The following is a 21,538-nucleotide window of genomic DNA, read 5'->3' as shown; positions in this document are numbered from 1 at the left end:
ACTGCCTAACCTCATCTAAACCTCATACTTGCAGGTTACTGTGTTTCCTCTCCTCCTCTCCCTCTCTTTGCTTGCTGTGCCCAAATATGGCCCCACTGTCACTTTGTTGCCTTTTCACACTCTGTCTTCTATGAGCGTAAATCTGGAATTAAAAAATGTTGGAAAAAACAATCTGTCTACCCGGAAGTTTGGGTTTCTGAAAGTACTGTTTGGGACTTTGGTTTCACAGTTGCAGGTCCAACGAACGTTTAAAACGTTTAAAAAATTTTTAATAAAAATTTAAAATTTTATTTTATTTATTTAATATTTTAATAAAAAATAAACGTTTAAAAAATAAAAAGAACGTTTAAAATAATCCACAATCCTGGCATTCACCATGGCCACAAACTCATTGTGGTCAAAATACAATATTGTGACAGTTTTCTTATATTTTCAGGTGAATAACCAGTGATTGGTAGCATGAACATCACATTGAATATGTTCTTCATGACAAATTCCACAAAGAACAGTTTCCATATTTGATAAATACATTGGTACTTTGTATACATTACAACTTCAGTCACAATGATAAATCAGTCACCATTTCAAAGGTACCTCATACCTGCATGAAAGATATGCACAGGTTGGTAAGGCCCCACAGAGTCCTTCTCCTTTTTAAATGATCGTCAAAGTGCAGAGCTTAAAATTTTCACAATAAATAGAGTAAAGGTATCTATTTTTACCTGCCCATTTTAGTTTATTTGTAGGTTAACTTCAATTGGGCAAGTCAGAACGTTTGTCGGGGAATGAATTGTCCTCCTCACTTTTCATGGAACAAAAAATTGGTGATCAAATAAACAACGCGGATGTTTCCATGCGGTTTAACATGACACAAAAAACACTTCCAAGATAATTATGGAGAAAGTTACAGTCACTCCAGGCACAGTCGGTGGCCTCGGCCTGTGACCTGTATTTCCACTCGCAGCTCCCAAAGTCCTAAAAATTTGGATTTTGAACCTTCTCCCTTAGCGGATTAACTGCACCAAATTTCAGCAAAACGGGACACATCTGGTGATTAATTTTATGTGGAGTTACCCCATATATTTTCCCTTCACCTCTAATACCCATCCCATATACCCATCCCATATACCCATCCCATATACCCATCCCATATACCCTGATACTCCCCCTAAAGGCCCCAATTCTCACCACTTTAATTCATCCATACCCCTGTGCATCTTTACCCCACCATTCATGTTCTCTCTCCACTCACCTCCACAACATACCTTTCTCTTACCCTTCTCAAACATACCTCCCATTTACCCTAGACCCCCATCAACCTTTTTCTTACCTTTGTATCCTCTTCCCGGCCATCTTTCCATCCTTCTGTCCCTCTCCATACACATCCTCTTCCTTTACCCCACCATACTCACTTTTTCCCTCAATACCCCTTTCTCTTTCCAAATACTCTCCTGTTCTCCTTCCCCAATGCCCCTATTTTTATTTCTCTCGATATTTTCCCCCATCCCTCCCCATTTTTTTCCTCTTCTCCAGTTGATGGCAGCAGGCAGCTGATGCTTACGTCCTCCGCCTACAAAAGCCGTCACCATAGTGATACCGATTTTCCTCCTTCCTGTTTCCCTCATTGCCTTTGGAACCATTCTCGGTGAATCCTTTCCTTACCCTTCCCTCGCCGTCCCACTCCCTCGCCTCCTCCCTCTCTCCAGCCATTGTGCCTGACACAAAGGTATCCTTGGGTCACGAGGCTCTTTCTTCTCCACCATCCCTAGCTTCACCCACCAACTCCATCTTTCATTATCCCTGCACTCGTCTTGTTTTAGGCGGCCACCTCATTCCTCGGGAGCCGCCTCGGTGTCACCGTTCTGCGCCCAGCCAAGGAGCATCCACCTCCCTTAGCGGATCATTCATAATCCTAATCGATGCCCATTCACTGATCCGAGAGATGTACGACTTTCCTTCTCCTCCTCCACCTCCTCATTCTTTTCCTTGCATTTTCATTTGTTTAAGGATGAGCCTCTTATTGCGGGCGTCGTTGTCGGATGCACTTTGCGGCGTCGGTTGGCTTGGGTGTTATTTCCCCTTCCCTTTCTGTATTTTCTGTTGTGTTCAGCTCGGCCCAGAGCCGGGAAAGCACTGAATCGCAAATCGACTGCAAATGAGGCAGATTTTTCTCAAGCGACACGACATGCCTTTTGATATTACCGTTCCTTCTTTCTGCTGCTCGATACTGGCCGAGACTCATCGTTGCTGAACATCAGACAGAGCATGGCAATGGCTTCCCCAGGATGCTTGCTCAGAGAAGTAATCATTGCCTCTAGATATCAGGATTAAGGTAGGAAGCAAATTTGGGGTTTCTAATTGGAGACGTTGTTTGTTCGATCCCTATCGTTTTGTTGTTTGTATTCAAAATGAAGTCTCGTGTTATAAACGGTTGATAGCTGTCGAGGTTTCAGAGAAATTGACAATTGTGCTTAACTTGTTGGACATTATGGGTTTGAAGGATTAATCAAAGGTTACATCATTTTATTCTTACAGTTGAATATCCACCTTTCAAATTGCTACCTTTGTAACAGTTTCTCAATGGCTAATGGACAAAATATTGGACGGGAGACGTGGAATGTCTGTTGTTGGTTGTTATCTCCATTGGAGGGTTTCGCAAGGTGGGACAGAGCCCTCTCAGGTCTTAAAGTATCCACCTTTGTGTGTGTGTGTGTGTGTGTGTGTGTGTCTGTGTGTGTGTGTGTGTGTGTGTGTGTGTGTGTGTATACATATATGAGTGTGTGCATGTATAAGTGTGTGTGTGTGTGTATACATATATGATTGTGTGTATATACATATATGACTGTGTGCATGTATAAGTGTGTAAGTGTGTGTGTATGTGTATACATATATGAGTGTGTGCATATACATATATGAGTGTATGCATGTATAAGTGTGTGTGTGTGTGTATGTGTGTATACATATATGATTGTGTGTGTATTGTTACGGATTCGTCACTTCCGTTGTTGTGGTTTTCATCCACTGTAAACATTTTTGATTCCATGTACTATTATTGTTGTCGTTTAAGGGAGATAGAGGTTACTATTTTCAAAAGGTAAAAAGTCAATGTTTTAAATGGAACCGGAACCGGACGACTACGAAGAGGAAGAGGAGGAAAAGAAGGTGGAGCGAGTGAGTCGGGGAAGAAGCCTAGCTGCTTCGAGGTCTGGAGCAAACGTTGACGAACGGAGGTCACTTGCAAACTTCGGGTTTCCCGGGAAAGGGATTCTTGCGACAGAGTTGTTATCGTTGTGACAGATCAACCTGCGTGTCAGGTTTTGGCGTTTGATTCCGAGGAGAATCATCGTCGTGCCGTTACGCCTCGAGAACGGGCCGTCGGCCATTTTGACTCGCGCGCTTTGCGCATTGCGCAAGGTCTTTCACTTTGCTTCAACCATTTTCACCGCATCCAGACGTTTATCTGGTGTGTGTGTGTGTCACATGGATTTTGAAGATAAATCTGCAGTTTGCCGGTTTGGAGCCGTGAAACGGCCATACCCGAGGTTGTGATTTCCCAGTCGCTTGGAGGGCACCTTTGGATTTCCCCATCGCCTTGAGGGCACCTTTGCGCAGCTTTGGCCGCGTGACTGTGACTGTCATCCGAACGGGATTCTGGTCTCGATTGGACATCGTTCTGACGAGCGCTGGAGCGGATCGACTTGGGCTTGATGCGGGAATAGAGACATTGGGGAATGTTCGTCTTTTCGCTCACTTGGAGCACAGTGAGTTATATTGTACTAATCTGATGGTACCATCATAGGAAATATATATTGGTTGTACAATTGATTACTATTGTTGTTGTACTGTTATTCTTGTGTGATCTTAATACAATATTTGTTTGTTGGTAACAATTGGTGTGGCTTCACCATTGATCTTTGACATACAGAATAACACATTTTTCTGACGTGACTCCTCTCGGGGCTCGGAGGTACACCGTGACCAGGGGGTTTGGGGAGGAGCACGTAACAGTATATTCGTATATGACGATGTGCATGTATAAGTGTGTGTGTATGTGTATACATATATAAGTGTGTGTGTGTGTGTGTGTGTGTGTGTGTATATACATATATGACTGTGTGCATGGAAAGTGTGTATGTGTATGTGTATACATATATGAGTGTGTGTGTGTGTGTATATATATATATATATATATATATATATATATATATATATATATATATATATATATATACATACATATATATATATGAGTGTGTGCATGTATAAGTGTGTAAGTGTGTGTGTATGTGTATACATATATGAGTGTGTGTATACACATATATGAGGGTGTGCATGTATAAGTGTGTGTGTGTATGTGTGTATACATATATGATTGTGTGTGTATATTCGTATATGACTGTGTGCATGTATAAGTGTGTAAGTGTGTGTATGTGTGTATACATATATGAGTGTGTGTGTATATTCATATATGACTGTGTGCATGTATAAGTGTGTACGTGTGTGTGTATGTGTGTATACATATATGAGTGTGTGTGTATATACATATATGAGTGTGTGCATGTATAAGTGTGTGCACGTATAAGTGTGTAAGTGTTTGGATATACATATATGAGTGTGTCTGTCTGTGTGTCTGTGTGTGTGTGTGTGTGTGTGTGTGTGTGTGTGTGTGTGTGTGTGTGTGTGTGTGCACATATGTGGTTGTGTGCACATACAGTCACGTGAAAAAGTAAGTACACCCCATTTAAAGTTTTGACTTTTTCAACATATTTCAACATTCAGCTATTTGATCTTCATTTCAACGATATTGATAGATAAGGGTGATATAATACAACAAATATCATGAAACATTTACATTTTGTAGTCCATTGTATAATTTAAATAAACATAAATGCAAATTTCACATGTGGAAAAAGTAAGTACACCCCGACATTTATCACTACTTCAAATACCTAAAATTAGAATCAGGTGCACCAGCTCAAGTGCAAATGATTAGAACATCGTTCGAGAGTATCTTGGAGGAACCTGTCTAATTTAAACCTCAGGCATTTAGTTTGGTTTGCTCTTTGTTGTTGAAGTGTGCGGCATCACCATGCCTGGATCAAAAGAGCTCTCTGAGGCCTTCAGAAAGAAGGTTTGGATGCCTACGAGTCTGGGAAGGGATTTCAAAAGATCTCCAAACAATTTGAAATCAATCATTCGACTGTCCAGAAGATCATCTACAAGTGGAGAAGATTCCAAACAACTGCCAACGTGTTCAGGCCAGGCCGCCCCAGCAAGTTCAGCCCGAGAGCAGACCGCAAGATGCTGAAAGAAGTCTCTAAGAACCCCAGAATGTCATCACGGGACCTACAGGTAGCTCTTGCCACTGTTGTTGTCAAAGTGCACGAGTCTACCATTAGAAAGATGCTGCACACATTTTAACGACATGGGAGGTGTGCCAGGAGGAAACCTTTGCTGTCCAGAAAGAACACCAGGGCAAGACTAAAGTTTGCCAATGAACACCTCGGCAAAGACCAGCACTTCTGGATGTGCTCTGGACAGATGAGTCAAAGGTCGAGCTATTTGGCCACAGTACCAGAAGACATGTTTGGCGAAAACCAAAGACAGCATTTGACCACAAGAACCTGATACCAACTGTAAAGCATGGTGGTGGAAATATTATGGTGTGGGGCAGCTTTGCTGCATCAGGGCCTGGGCAGCTCACCATCATAGAATCCACGATGAATTCTTCATTGTACCAGAGTGTGCTTGAGGATAATGTGAGGCCATCTGTCGGAAAGTTGAAGCTCAACCGAAGGTGGACCTTGCAACATGGCAATGACCCTAAACATACCAATAAATCCACCAAGGAATGGCTGAAAAGAAAGAAATGGAGGGTTCTGGAATGGCCAAGTCAAAGCCCGGATCTAAATCCCATCGAGATGTTGTGGGGGGATTTGAAACGAGCTGTGCATGCAAGAAACCCCTCAAACATCGCACAGCTGAAAGAATTCTGCATGGAGGAGTGGGCAAAAATTTCTCCCAATCGATGTCAGAGACTCGTAGACAGTTAGAAGAAACGCCTACTTGAGGTTGTTTCTGCCAAAGGGGGCAATACCACCTATTAGAGCCAAGGGTGTACTTACTTTTTCCACATGCGAAATTTGCATTTATGTTTATTTAAATTATACAATGGACTACAAAATGTAAATGTTTCATGATATTTGTTATATTATATCACCTTTATCTGTCAATATTGTTGAAATGAAGATCAAACAGCTGTATGTTGAAATATATTGAAAAAGTCAAAACTTAACATGGGGTGTACTTACTTTTTCACGTGACTGTATAAGTGTATAAGTGTGTGTGTATACATATATGAGTGTGTGCATGTATAAGTGTGTAAGTGTGTGTGTATGTGTATTCATATATGAGTGTGTGTGTATGCATATATGAGTGTGTGTGTGTGTATATGCGTATATGAGTGTGTGTGTGTATGCATATATGAGTGTGTGCATGTATAAGTGTGTGCACGTAGAAGTGTGTAGGTGTGTGTGTATACATATATGAGTGTGTGTGTGTGTGTGTGTGTGTGTGTGTGTGTGTGTGTACGTATGTGGTTGTGTGCACATGTAAGTGTGTGTATACATATATGCGTGTGTGCATGTATAAGTGTGTGCACGTGTAAGTGTTTGTATACATATATGAGTGTTTGTGTGTATACATATATGAGTGTGTGTGTGTGTGTGTATATATATATATACATATGTGGTTGTGTGCACATATAAATGTGTAAGTGTGTGTGCATGCAATTTTCTGTTTTCTGCCATCTCCACACGTGGGTGGGTTTCAGGAGAGGGATCAGAGACCTACCAGGTCCCAAATTATCCACCGCGTGTGTGTGTTTGTGTTTGTGTGTGTGTGTGTGTGTGTGTGTGTGTGTGTGTGTAATATTTGTATATATTTGTAAGAAAAAAAATTCTAATCCCATCACCTTTAAAGCTAATGTTGTGCCCCCTTTCTGAACTCGTGGTGCCCCCTATGGATATTGCTCCTGTGCCCTGTGCTGCCACAACATTTGCATTGGGCACATATGCTGAACTCCATTGGCTGGATTTCTGACATTCACTCGTTAGCTCTAACAAGAGATACCTTGAGGATCATTCAAAGGGACAGAAAGTGAGAAATTACACGTTTATCAAATGTTCATACAAATGCAACGGCATCATGTCGAACCAGTGATGCCAGCACTACCATACCTTCACATGTACTTCAATTTAGTTATTTTACATGCAAAGTGAAAAGCGGGTTAAGAAATTGGGTCATGTCTGTCCGTCAGTCCGTTAATTCGTCTGTCTGTCTTATCAGTTTATGATGATCAGTTTGTGATTTCATCCTGACTGCACATTTGCAGAGAGGAGTGAGGTTATATGATGAGTCTGCCTGCCTGGCAGTCAAACAAAATGAGAAATCATTCAAAACAGGAAACGTGCTGTTTTTAAGGATGTTATAAAGGAAATAGATTACAGTCACTAATGTAACGTGTTAGATAGGGTGATGTAATAGACACTGGGTAAAATGGTGGTAAAATCTGGAATATTTTTATTTATACGTCTTTACACCTCTTTAAACCTTTATTTAATTTGAATTATATATTAAACACTGTACAACACAAATCGCCTTCATCATACTTCCAAGAACCTTTAGTTTTGCGGAGGTGCGTTTAGTTACCAAGTTTCTTGCGGAGCATTCTCCAAATGGCTTAAGCACTCAAGCAAGCACTCCACTCAAAACCGTTGATAAGGAACGGCTGGCTTGGCAAGCAAATTTAATTATATGCCTGAGGACTGTTGTACACAAATCATCTGTCGTAATACTCGCAAGAACCTCCAGTTTTGCAGTGCAGTACTTCGATTTTAATCAAGGTTCAATGGGGTGGTGTATAAGGTGTTCATGACAACTTCAATAGCTATAAACTTTCAGATTTTTTAAAAACAATTGTTAAAACAATTATTTTATTAAAACTTAAGTAACACTGCGTGGGGTATCATGTTCTATGAACTCTCTAGTTTGTGTGAATGTTCTTGGATGAGAATATCAGATGATTGGTGTCGTCAGGGATACAAAGCTTACATATATGATGCTCGGTTGATTGCATCTAACGCTGAAGGACAGAATTTTCACACTTTTTACCTCTTTTACAGAAATGGCCATCTTTGATACCTTTGATACCTGTAATGTGCAGTGTGACAGACTCATCCAGAAGCAGTTAAAAGTCTTACAATTTGCATGTCTTCTTTATATTTTACTCATAGGCCCAGCAATCTCATGCTCATGAAGGAGCATGTGCATGAATCACTTGCATGACAACAGAATTAGGAAATCCATCAGTGTACTTTTACATCCACATTATAATACGCTTGGTCGTCCGTCCTTCCGTCCGTCTGTCCACGTGTAACACTTCTTTCCACCCATTTGTAAACCAAAAAATCATATGGCCGCCATGTTGGTGCTATGCAAAGCCAAAGACATCTTCGGTGCTATCATATTCACAATTTCCATGCCCGATGTATAAGCTTCACTGTAAAATGACAAAAAAGTCTCTTAAAAGGATCATCAAATATCGAAAGGTTGGAGTCGCTAGACTTCACAGGCCTTGTGAAAGCCACAGTAAGTATAGGCCTCAGACTTCAGGCCTTAGGCTTCAGGGGTGTGCTCCGTTAACAAGCATCAAGAGGCTTGCTATTGCTTGCCAAGCCAGCCGTTCCGTATCAACCACTTTGCAAGCTGCTTGCCAAGCCACTTAGTAAGTGGAGCAAGTGATCAAAGGAGGTGTTTGGGAAGCGGTAAGCAAACCGCTTGCTAACGGAACATGCCCACTATGCTGGCAAAATGGCCGCCGTAGTTGGATTCAAAACGATCGGTGGCTAATTCTTCATTTCCACTTTCACAGAGGACGATATTGAAATGTGCAGTTTATACCTTTATTGTTACTTCTACTTTTTATCCTAATTCTTTAAAATCTACAAACGGGAAAAACCCCAACACCCTACTCCAAAATGTACAGTGGAAGGTCCACAGACAAGCTTGGTGGGGGGCTCCCCCTTTTGACTCCCAACTTATTTATCTTTATGTTAATCTTCCTATAGTATTCTCTGTAGCTGCTGAAAATACAATAAATTCGTTTGGGGAAGTTGCTGTCACTAGAGGATCGGGTAAAACTGAAAATGACTGCCTGGACAGCATGTGCTCCAGTATCAAGATGGCATCGTTCACATTGGAGGCCGCCATGTTGTAAAGTGGTGCCAAGCACTCCGTTCCGTTGGAGTGCGAGCTTGAGCGCTTTGAATCAAGCAAGCCGCTTGACGAGCTGTAAACAATCCACTTTCTAACGGAATATGCCCCAGGCCTCTGGTGTCAGCCTGTTGGCCATTGCAATTGGAATCTGTCCGGGCGATATAACCATGATGTATTATATATTGAGGAGTGATGGTGGGGGGCTTGGGAGTGGGGTTGAAGGGTTGGAGTGGGGGGGGGGGGGGATTGAATCCTCAGGGCTGGAAGGGGGAGGTTGAGGAATTGAGTGTTGGGGTGTAAGTCTGATTCTTCATCTTCATCTGTCTCAAGACATTTGGAGCTCACACTTTTGTTCTCGTGCACCTCGTTATTTGGTGTTGGTCACATTCTTTCCCATTTCAATTGCATCCTTTATTTGTAAGTTCACCACAGGGACTGAGAAAGTGGCTGCTTGACTATCTTGGAGGAGTGAAAAGCATCCTGGTTGGTTACTGTGGACCATTTACGATTGTGAACCCATTGGTACAAAGACAGTGATACAGAATATAGGAATACTTGACAATTTTACCCTTTTATCACAAATTGTGGTGTTCGCGACACATTGGTGTCTTGTGCCTTCAGGTCATGTGCTTAACCTCAGTCATTGATGGGAGGGAGAAAAATCTCAAGGAAAAGATACATAGTATTGAGCATTAGATCAGGAGCACTTTCTACTTCAGGATTTAAAATACATTTGAAACATGACATTGGCAAGTGATGGTGTGCAGCAGATGCCAGAGGGCCTCTTTCTGCACAGATGTCAAGGCTTATGGCAGAGCTGAACAACAGATGGTGGAAGGGAAACAGATGGACACAAAGACATGGATATGATGGCTGCACCACATCTGATGAGACGAGCAAGCATGAGAAATTTCTGCATGTCCGCTGATTTCCTCATTCTATGAATGCATGAGTCACTTCTGATGTATGAATCGTGATGCAATAGATTATATTGTTACAGACGCGGCTTTAGATGTTATATTGACCGAGCGGTGGTGTATTTAACCGCGTCCGAACAGTTACTCCCCGATTAGAACCCGATTCCACCCGACGTTGACCAGATCGCCCCACAGATATTCAATCGGGAAACCTCTAAAGCGACCGAAAGAGAATGAAAAAGAAGAAGAAGAAGAATACGGAGGAAGAACAGAATTATTATACACACACAGCAATGGATGGAAGAAGCAGTAACACAGCTAATCGTTAACTTACACTATTCATTTTTACTTAACCCCAAGACAACGAGCAGGACAGGACGTTCACACTTACACAGGGGATAATGCAGGCAGGTAGGGCTTGAGGTGGATTGCTTGAGAGGGAGGCAAAGTCGGGAGGCCGCAGCTCGCAATTCCTCGCGGTTTTGGCGGGAAACCCTCCGTCGTGTATCCGCTGCGGTAGACGTCACGCGCTGGTTCGGCACACCTGCTCCTCTTTTTGGGGTGGAGCCGTCTCCCTCCTTTCAGCGCGTCTCTCCAAAGCTGGTTTCCTTGCCGAGTACCTCTCCTCTTTGGCTTGGAGCGTTTCGCATCTCACCGCTCCTCTTGGTGCAGCCTCTTTGCTCATCTCCCAGGGTCATCTCGTAAAGCAGTCCCTTACAGTCGCTTTTATCACCTCGGGCGAAATCAAGCCGCCGGCTCCGAGGGCACGCCTACCGGGTCGCTCACCGCGGTGCTGATTGGCTGTTAGGGCTGGCTCACTCCTCCCCCCTTATGACGAGGTGGAGACACGCCTTTCTTCCCCAACCCTACCTCGTGGCCAATGGTGGTTGAAGAAAACCGCCCAAAATGCGGAAGGCAATTGGAAGGGAGGTTTTGGGGAAATTGGAAGGGCCTACGCTTATTTTGTTTGATACAATGCAAAGTCAATCTAGTGGGAAACACATATTTAGCCTACATGGAATAAGGAAATACACTATTTAAAAGATATATCGTGACCTGCGTGTAAGTTTCATGGAATTAACTAGGACGACGGCTGCGACCATTATTTACATTACGAGGATGTTACCATACTTTTGTAACGTTCACATTGTAACGTTTCCACATTCGTTACACTTCCTCCAAAACCGTTACACTTCTCAAATTCGTTACACACTTCTCAAAATCGTTACACTGCACCCTCCTTTCTTCAGGCCCGTGCTCGGGCCTACTAAACTTTAACTTAGTGTGACACGTAGGTGTAATTCCCTCTACAATTAACCTGACCCTGAGTGTGACAATCTTAAAACACAAATAAGTATGTCCCCCTATTGCATTGCACCCTGTCTAACAGACTCAAGCCCACAGCTAACCGAATTACGGAATTATTCTCAAACTATACATTTACGGTGGGGAGCATTATTTACAATGACGTGATTTCTTATTTACAACGCAACCCAGGACCTGTGTTTTTTTCTTTTTTTTTCTTTTTAGGGAACAAGAGAAAGAAATTCCTGTTGGGAGGGAGGAGACAGCACGCATTGCATCGATGCACCAGTACCAATACCACCAAAGCACCCAAAAGCACCAAAAGCACCACAAAGCACCAAAAGCACCATCCGGTGCGCAGTCACCATGGTTCATAATAAACACAACAAAACAACTGGTGGTGGTCTTCTCTTTCTCTGCTGGGCCGATGTTCTTCCCGACGTCTTCTGGCTTCATGCGGCCTAATTGGAAATAATAAAAAGCACAACTTGTGTCCATTTTTATTTAGGGCCTCAGGGGCCAACTAAGGGTGGTCCACCTGTTTGGCATAGGTGCCACCTTACCGAGGTCCGCAAGCAAGATTCCCTGGCCACTATGGCCGGTCTCCAACAGAGGTGCCCTGCCCCAGAACCTGGGGTCCATCAAGTGGTACTTGGCCGCAGAACAGCGGTCCATAAAGTGGTACATCAACGCAATGCATGCTGGTTCTGGGAATCTCGGGCGCACAATGGCCACCTCACGCACGCTCCCATCGGCACCCAATGGCGCACAGGTCATGTGGGAGACAAAAGAAAGACAATTGAGCGAGGGGTAAGGTCACAAGGGTACACGTCAATAAGGCAATGCAAGGCGAAATGCGTACGGAGGGCGAAGTGAGAAAGCTCGTCCCTACCGTACGTCACCCCCCTGTCACCTACCCTACCCTTGCCCTTGCCCTTACCCCATATGTACAAAAATCTACACATTTACAAATTCGTCACTACTGTCACGTCTTCCCCATATTTCCCCTATACCAAATTCGTCACCACAATCCCTCTACTTCAAAATTTGCCATCACCAATTCATCATCAATCCTCATAAGGAGGGAGAGATGGAATTACGCACAATGTCACACCCACGTCATGATGCGTCTCACAATCCAAACATTTGCATCATAAAAAATAATCAAAACATGGCATGGTGTGGAGTACCTGTCACCTCAGGTGAGTGGATGCAGATGGTGCGAGGGGATCCTTCATCCTAACTATTTTCTAAATGACTTTAACACACTTTACACTACCCGGGGTCTTTCCCTGCCAATCCATTGGCCAACTTACACTATGGGTTCTAATAACCAATTCCCATTGACCAAACTGTGGTGCTTCTCCATTTGGGGTCTCACTCCCCCGATTCATCTCCCGGTGCTCTAGCACAACTTCTGGGCTGCGACGTGTACCTCTCCCAGCAGGTATACCCACCTGCACACCTCCACCACTGCAGTTGCCACCCGAGCTTACCTGCTCCTCACCCTAACCTATCTAACTGGGGACAGCCCCTCCTGGCTCTGTCACCCCACTCGGTGCCCTCTGGCACTGGGCTACCCGGGTCCGTCCTCCGGATCCTCGGGCCCCATCCACAACAACTACTACCGGCTCCCAGAGCCCACCTGCGGCCTCACCTGGCCGACATCCTTACAGTGGTGGAGCGCCCAAACAACTACACACACTAACAGGCTACACGCCCAGCCATTTCCACAACACTAATGCACCCATCCAAATACCATTCTGTCACCCGCACCACAGATGCCAATATCCAACCACAATTTACCTGTACCCTCTACCTAACACTTACACTACCCGCCCCGGGTATCCGTGATGGGGGTGCACTCTTCCCCCATTCACACCTTCGCACCATCCACTCCACTCCACAATTTCCACCATTCTCACTCCACGACCATCCATTCCAATACTCCAGATATTCCACACTACCATTTATTCCACACATCCACATACACCTGTTGTTGCACACCTGTGCCCTCACACCTGGTGCCACCTGCACCCTCCTTTCTTCCTGGACCATTTGGTCAACACAACACGCAATCACCACTACTCCCTCATACACGGCTCCACACACCTGTTCAGTTGCACACCTGTGCAATCACACCTGTTCCATTCTCACCTGTTCAATCCTCACACACACGGCATCATCTCAGCTAACTACTCCCCTCTGAAACTTGCGCTTCCCAGTCGTCCCTTTAAACTATTGCGCTCCCACGTCATTATAATCCACACTAATCTACCTGCGTCCCCACTACAGGTATCAGTCACTAACTAAACTTAACGTTACCTAATGTCATCTTCGCTAGATCCCTACAATTATCCAAGCCCTCCCTGGCTCGGTTGTCATAGCCACCCCATAAACTATTGCGCATTTGCCCCCACGTCTGTGAGGGATGGTGGATTTGCCATCCCACCACATCGGGGGTCTCTCACTATCAATTTTGTTCGTCCAGATTCCAACCAATTCAAAAATTTTCCATTTACTGCCAATTCTACTCACTTTTCTAAATTTCGTTTTAAATCACTATCGTTATCACCATCACCCGTCTACTTATTACATCCTCTCGGTGCGCCAATTCACGTCTACAGCCCGGCTTCGTACAGCCGAGCAATGAACGCAGATTCTTTTGTGCCGGCGGCTGGATGCGTCCCGCATTCGGGGCAGGGGCGGGGGCTTACCCGGGCCGAGATCCCACGCACCACCTCGGCGTGGAGCCATCCACTGTCCCGATCTCGACCTGCCGGCACGTCTCAACAAAACGTGGTCGCCATAACGACCCTTCCTATCCAGCTGCCCGCTCCGCCTAGTGGAGCCCGGACCCGGCCGTTCCAAACGAGGCACAGCGTGGATCGCGTACGGCGGTTCTTTCGAAACCGCCGTGGTTCGGATCCCCGCTGGTCCTCGCGGCACGCGAAGCTGCCCGACGCGCACCGAGGGCCCGATTCGGCTATAAGTCGCTCTAACCGCTACTGCGTTTACCGTCGATGTTTCACCTGGATGCTTACATGCATACGCTACCCCTTGCTTGCTCATACCTTTCCTTACACACCCAGGTACCCTCATTCCGCTCACCGACTTGGTCACACACCTGACCACCGAACACCTTGGCACACATTCGTCGCTCGCGCACCTCACCAACACACCTCTTCGCGCCCCCTCCTCTGTCACCTCCTCTGTGACAACCACAGGTGTGCTCTCACCCGCACACCCAACCACGTGCCTCACTACCAATTCCAGCGTGCATTCCCACTCACGCTCTACCATTCCAGGTGTGCATCCTTCCATTCCAGGTGTACATCCTCGCTCACCTGTCACAACCAACTCACGCTCCGTTTCACTCTCACTACTCTCACCTCCACTCTTGACAACGCACTCACCCTTCCTCTCGACAGCGCACTCTTTCCTCATGCACCCGCCCGATACACACCTCTCTCGCGCATCCTCTCGCGCACACTTTTTCGTTACTTCCTCCGTAACACTCACCACACCGCGCTTCCATGTACCCCCTCGCACACGCGCTTCGACCAACTCACTCTTGACGGCACACTCACTCCTTGGCGTGCACTTTTTCCTCACACACCCCATGGTCGGACATTCTCGCACACCTCTTTTTTCGCACACCAGACCTGTCGCACACTTCACCAACGGCCTTTCACGAACACCCGGATCCAAAGCAACCCCCAAGCCGACTGAAGCTTTCCTCACATCATATACATTGCCACTCACCTCCGTACTTCGTCGTCGCACCTCCTCTGCCACCTGCAAACTTTTTATTTGGTTAGTGAGCACCTCATCATAATTTGAACACAGACCTTGTACATATTCCATTACCTCCTCCTGGATTTCTCTTTTAGTTTCTGTCCGTCCCTTCTTAATTTCACTCACCTCTTCTTCCACTTCCTCTAATTTTTGTTTAACCTCTTTTATTTCTCGGTGCGTCTCCTCAAGTTCGTCCTCTAAGGCTACCGTGACCGTCTCTATGTGCATCCTCACCTGCCGGTCCTTTGTCTCCATTATCTCTGTCACCTCGTCCACCCTCATAGTCAGTTCCTCACGTACCATCTGACATTGCCTCTGTGTCGCTATTAATTCGTTTTTAATGTCCTTTTGTGTCGCTTTTAAACCCCCGATGATTGCAGTGTTCTTTTCCACTTGGTCCGCTAGTTCCCTTTGTCCGACTGTCAGCTGTTCTACTCCCTTCGTCAGATCTTCTATTCCCCCTTGTAACTTAGCCGTATTATTTCTCACCTCTTTCTCCATACGCTTCTCCCCTCGCTTTACCTCCTCGCGTAGCCCCAAAACCTCCTCACTTACCCCTCGTCGTATTTCCTCCATCTCTTTTGTAGATGCCACCCTCATCTGTCCCAATTCATCCCTCTGAGCATCCAGTTTGGTTTCTACCCCGATTTTCACCTCCTCTATCTGCTCTCCCATTTGTTTGATTTCCCTGGCAGATTGTTCCCCTATTTCCCGCAATTTGTCCTCCATCCTATTTTCTAACCCCATTAACCCATTTTTCACCCCCTCTAACTGATTCTCCTGGGCAGCCATTCTGTTTTCCACCCCCCGTTAACCCATTCTTTACCTCTTTTATCCCGTTGTCTAACTTCTCACCGGTACCCCTCGCTTCGTCCCTCATTACCCCCATTTGGTTTCCCATTACCCCCATTTGGTTTCCCATTCGCTCACTATCAGCCCTCATTCCCACAATTTGGTTTCCCAACCGCTCACCCATTTCTCTTCGCTCTCGGGTGGACTTATCATTTTGGGCATCCATTTTTGCCATCATTTGAATCATAAAGACTCGCATGTACTCTGGCATCTCTGGCTCGGCTGCCGCGACCATGGGCGTGGCTAAATTTGGTGCCGCTGTAACCACGTGCGCGAGAGCGCCATTTTGTGCACCTGATACCCCCTCAACCGCCTCCTCATTGCTCCCCTCCATTTGATCCTGGGTTACTCCTAACCCCTCCTCTAGCTCACCCACCGGCATTCGATCGCCTTGATTGTCCATGGCGCGATCTCAAAATTCGGGTTTTGCTTTATAAAACAAAATAAATTTCGGCAGCTTGTAATTTTGAGCGCGTTAAGCGCGCTTCGGGTCCGATTTCGGGTCCGATCTCCCTCCTCGACACCAATTGTTACTCTAATAGTACAATTGGTGTTCCAAAATTTGGGCCTAACAAATTTAGTCCCAGGTCCGAATCCAACTCCTCGACACCAATTGTTACAGACGCGGCTTTAGATGTTATATTGACCGAGCGGTGGTGTATTTAACCGCGTCCGAACAGTTACTCCCCGATTAGAACCCGATTCCACCCGACGTTGACCAGATCGCCCCACAGATATTCAATCGGGAAACCTCCAAAGCGACCGAAAGAGAATGAAAAAGAAGAAGAAGAAGAATACGGAGGAAGAACAGATTTATTATACACACACAGCAATGGATGGAAGAAGCAGTAACACAGCGAATCGTTAACTTACACTATTCATTTTTACTTAACCCCAAGACAACGAGCAGGACAGGACGTTCACACTTACACAGGGGATAATGCAGGCAGGTAGGGCTTGAGGTGGATTGCTTGAGAGGGAGGCAAAGTCGGGAGGCCGCAGCTCGCAATTCCTCGCGGTTTTGGCGGGAAACCCTCCGTCGTGTATCCGCTGCGGTAGACGTCACGCGCTGGTTCGGCACACCTGCTCCTCTTTTTGGGGTGGAGCCGTCTCCCTCCTTTCAGCGCGTCTCTCCAAAGCTGGTTTCCTTGCCGAGTACCTCTCCTCTTTGGTTTGGAGCGTTTCGCATCTCACCGCTCCTCTTGGTGCAGCCTCTTTGCTCATCTCCCAGGGTCATCTCGTAAAGCAGTCCCTTACAGTCGCTTTTATCACCTCGGGCGAAATCAAGCCGCCGGCTCCGAGGGCACGCCTACCGGGTCGCTCACCGCGGTGCTGATTGGCTGTTAGGGCTGGCTCACTCCTCCCCCCTTATGACGAGGTGGAGACACGCCTTTCTTCCCCAACCCTACCTCGTGGCCAATGGTGGTTGAAGAAAACCGCCCAAAATGCGGAAGGCAATTGGAAGGGAGGTTTTGGGGAAATTGGAAGGGCCTACGCTTATTTTGTTTGATACAATGCAAAGTCAATCTAGTGGGAAACACATATTTAGCCTACATGGAATAAGGAAATACACTATTTAAAAGATATATCGTGACCTGCGTGTAAGTTTCATGGAATTAACTAGGACGACGGCTGCGACCATTATTTACATTACGAGGATGTTACCATACTTTTGTAACGTTCACATTGTAACGTTTCCACATTCGTTACACTTCCTCCAAAACCGTTACACTTCTCAAATTCGTTACACACTTCTCAAAATCGTTACAATATATATATAGCCTGGTGTTGGCTTAGCGGTTGGGGTGCTGGCTTGGGATCCTAGGGTCCTGGGTTCTGAATCCCGGTCGATTGCTGAATTAACGCCAGGGTGGTTGACTCAGCCTGTCATCCTTCCTGTGTGTACCCCGGTTTAGAATAGGTACACCATATCCCTGCGCATCGTAAGAGGCGACCAAGGGTTGGCATCAGGAAGGGCATCCGGCCGTAAAAACATTGCCTCAAACAGGGAACCATGATTGATCATGGGGCCCGCAAGGCCAACCCCTGCTCTAGCTGAGAAAATGGCCTTAAAACGATCATTCATTTTCATATATATGTGCAGTGTCTGTGTTGTCACTGAACTACTCCTTCAAACTTTTATGAAATCGTACCAAACGTCTGGTATGCACCTATCTCTCCCGTCGGTATGTCCTAAGGGTATTTTTTTTTGAAAAATTTTCCTATTTTTTATATATTTTTTGGCGGTGGGGGGGGGGGGGTGGGATTTTTCAACTTCAATTGTTATAAAATGTAATATCACGTATATTACAAATACATTTGTGCATTATGATTGTTTGAATTGTGATTGGTGTAAACTATGACAAAACAGCAACTCAGGTACAGTCATTTATCTGCTTATCTACAAATCTGGGCAGTCTGTTGTCACTGAACTACTCCCTGAAACTTTTGTTTCCGTGGTTGTGAAGTGTTTTTAACAACGTGGTGGTGGTTTTGAAACACATGGTGGTGAGGTATTTTGAATTATGTGGTGGTGAGGTGTTTTTAAATGACGTAGTGGTGAGGTGTTTTTAAATCACATGGTGCTGAGGTGTCTTAAATCACGTGATGGTGAGGTGTTTTGAATTCCGTGATGGTGAGGTGTTTTGAATTACTTGGTGGTGAGGTGTTTTTAATTATGTGGTGGTGAGGTGTTTGGAATTAGTTGGTGATGAGGTGTTTTGAATTATGTGGTGAGGTGTTTTGAATTATATTGTGATAAGGTATTTTGAATTACGTGGTGGTGAGGTGTTTTAAATTACTTGGTGGTGAGGTGTTTTAAATTACTTGGTGGTGAGGTGTTTTGAATTACATCGGGGTGAGGTGTTTTGAATTACGTGGTGGTAAGGTGTTTTGAATTACGTGGTGGTAAGGTGTTTTGAATTACGTGGTGGTGAGGTGTTTTAAATTACTTGGTGGTGAGGTGTTTTGAATTAAGTGGTGGTGTGGTGAGGTGTAATTGTCCTAAACTAAACTTCCAGTCTGCACCTACCCCTCCCGTATATATGTGCTGAGGGGTTCTTTTTTGAATTTTATATATTTTTTTCAATGTAAATCTTCAACCTAAATTGCTTATAAAAATGTAATAACACAAACACTACAAATAAATTTGTGCAAAATAATTGTTTGTATTATGATTGCTGTAAATCATGACAACACAGCAACTCAGGTACAGTCATTATCCTCAGCTAAAATAAGCCCGTCCCTCAGTAACGACGCATGGTAAGGCGAGCGCAGCGAGCCGAGCCAAGCTAGTATATATATATACATATATATAATATGCATGTACATATAATATTGTCATGTCCATAGCAGATAAACACCAGCCTTGGACGAATAGCCAGAACGGTCCTTAATTCCGAGGCGACAGCCAAATATGACTGTTCTTTTTGGCGCACGCGGGATGGAAGGATGTGAAGTGCTTACCTGAACGAAGCACATGGGTTTATACCTGAACCCACAAGACATGCAAACACGACCAAGAAAATTCAATGATAATTATTTACTAAAAACAAAGCAAGAAATGAAAATGTCGAAATAAATGTTGAGATAAAAACTAAAACTCTAACTGAGGTACCTCCACTTGCAAGCTTAAATACAGACGAGGGGATAGATAAAATAAAAATAAATGTTCCTTTAGCCGGCTGGCACTCAGCTGTGGTCCCAAATGGCTTTTAGGAGCTTGGTGGTCATCAAACCTCGAAGCCACTGTGTGGGAAGTGCACAAGATGGTATGGAGTCGCTCTCCACGGCACCACTAACGTGAGGTAATTCATGAGGGCCATCCTCCTTTGTGTCCCTCAGCTGGAAGCGCCACCAAGAACCCCACAAACCGCCACCTTATTGCTCCTCTTTAACGGCTGCAACAGCGTCCTCCTCCAAAGCACCAAAAGTCCACACAGCACAAGCACAGAAAATGACAACGGACAAAATGGCCTATCTTCCTTGTCTGTGGAAAAAGACAAAAGCAACTCTGCCTCGTCTTGCTTGAAGCATCTACATGATGTCACCCCGACTAATCCTGAACTTTGGGGGTGTGGTCTGTCACTTACGATCTTTTGGAGGCGGGGTTTAGTTTGGCAGACTGTTTGCTTGGCCTTTGTTGGCGGTTGTTGTTGTTGTTGTTGTTGTTGTTGTCGTTTAAACAGAAGTTTTTATTGTTTAAACAGATGAGGTGTTTGTGTGGTGGTGAGGTGTTTTGAATTATGTGGTGGTGAGGTTTTTTGAATTACATTGTGGTAAGGTATTTTGAATTACGTGGTGGTGAGGCCCCCCCTGTGTGAAGACACAAAAACAATCTTCAGCTCCAGTTTCCCTACTAAACTACATCGAGATGTTTCCTACGTATCCGAAGTTCCATGCTATATCTATACAATCCTATCTTTCCTATGGTATTCCATCATCTACCCCCACAAACGTAACAATATACAGTATCTATCTATAATTCCAGTAATCTCTGTGTGTATGTGTGTGTGTGTGTATGTGTGTGTGTCGTTTGTCTGTGACCGCTGTTTCTCGACAACCACGGGTCCGATATACTTGAAACTTGCCAGGTATATTGCTGGGGACCCGAGGATGTGCCTTTTCAAGGTTTCATATTAATCGGAGAAGTAGTTACCGAGCTATGGCGATTTATTTACCAAACTCTGCAAGCCGTTCGCTTTGGACCAAACCATTTCATGTAAATACAGGGGGGGGATTGTCACCGTACTCGCAAGCCGTTCGCTTTGGCTTTGCGAATGGATCAAACCATTTCATGTAAATAGAGGGGGGGGGGGGGGGGATATAATTTTAGATATATATATAGTACGGGCATGCCCTAGGGCCCTATGTGGCCTATGAGGATGTGCCTTTTCAAGGTTTCATATTAATCGGAGAAGTAGTTACCGAGCTATGGCGATTTATTTACCCGTACTCGCAAGCCGTTCGCTTTGGCTTTGCGAATGGACCAAACCATTTCATGTAAATAGAGGGGGGGGTTCTACCGTACTCGCAAGCCGTTCGCTTTGGCTTTGCGAATGGACCAAACCATTTCATGTAAATAGAGGGGGGGGATTGTCACCGTACTCGCAAGCCGTTCGCTTTGGCTTTGCGAATGGACCAAACCATTTCATGTAAATAGAGGGGGGGGATTGTCACCGTACTCGCAAGCCGTTCGCTTTGGCTTTGTGAATGGACCAAACCATTTCATGTAAATAGAGGGGGGGGATATAATTTTAGATATATATATAGTACGGGCATGCCCTAGTGTTTAGAATTGCCTTATGTGCTTTGTGTCTCGTGAATGTGTTTTATGTGCTTAGAGATTTGCTATTTGTGTTGAATATATATATATATATATATATATATAT

The 21,538-nt window shown here is 45.0% G+C and overlaps 1 protein-coding gene across 3 annotated transcripts in view; it reads left to right on the top strand.

Annotated features, from left to right (window-relative positions):
• LOC137437508 (FYVE, RhoGEF and PH domain-containing protein 1) overlaps positions 1-21,538 on the top strand; it is a 246,501-nt gene that overhangs the window by 112,693 nt on the left and 112,270 nt on the right. Inside the window, exon 2 of one of the 3 annotated variants that reach the window (XM_068131886.2) lies at positions 2,111-2,332. The exons of the other annotated variants lie outside the window; for them this stretch is intronic. The gene's annotated coding sequence lies outside the window, so the exon portion shown is untranslated. The remainder of the gene's footprint in view (positions 1-2,110; positions 2,333-21,538) is intronic. 3 annotated transcript variants of the gene reach the window in all.

This window comes from Myxine glutinosa, chromosome 12 (genome assembly GCF_964187855.1).
Source record: "Myxine glutinosa chromosome 12, kmMyxGlut1.1, whole genome shotgun sequence".
In the NCBI taxonomy this organism is placed as follows: Eukaryota; Metazoa; Chordata; class Myxini; order Myxiniformes; family Myxinidae; genus Myxine; species Myxine glutinosa.
This window is presented reverse-complemented; position numbering and strand designations above follow the sequence as displayed.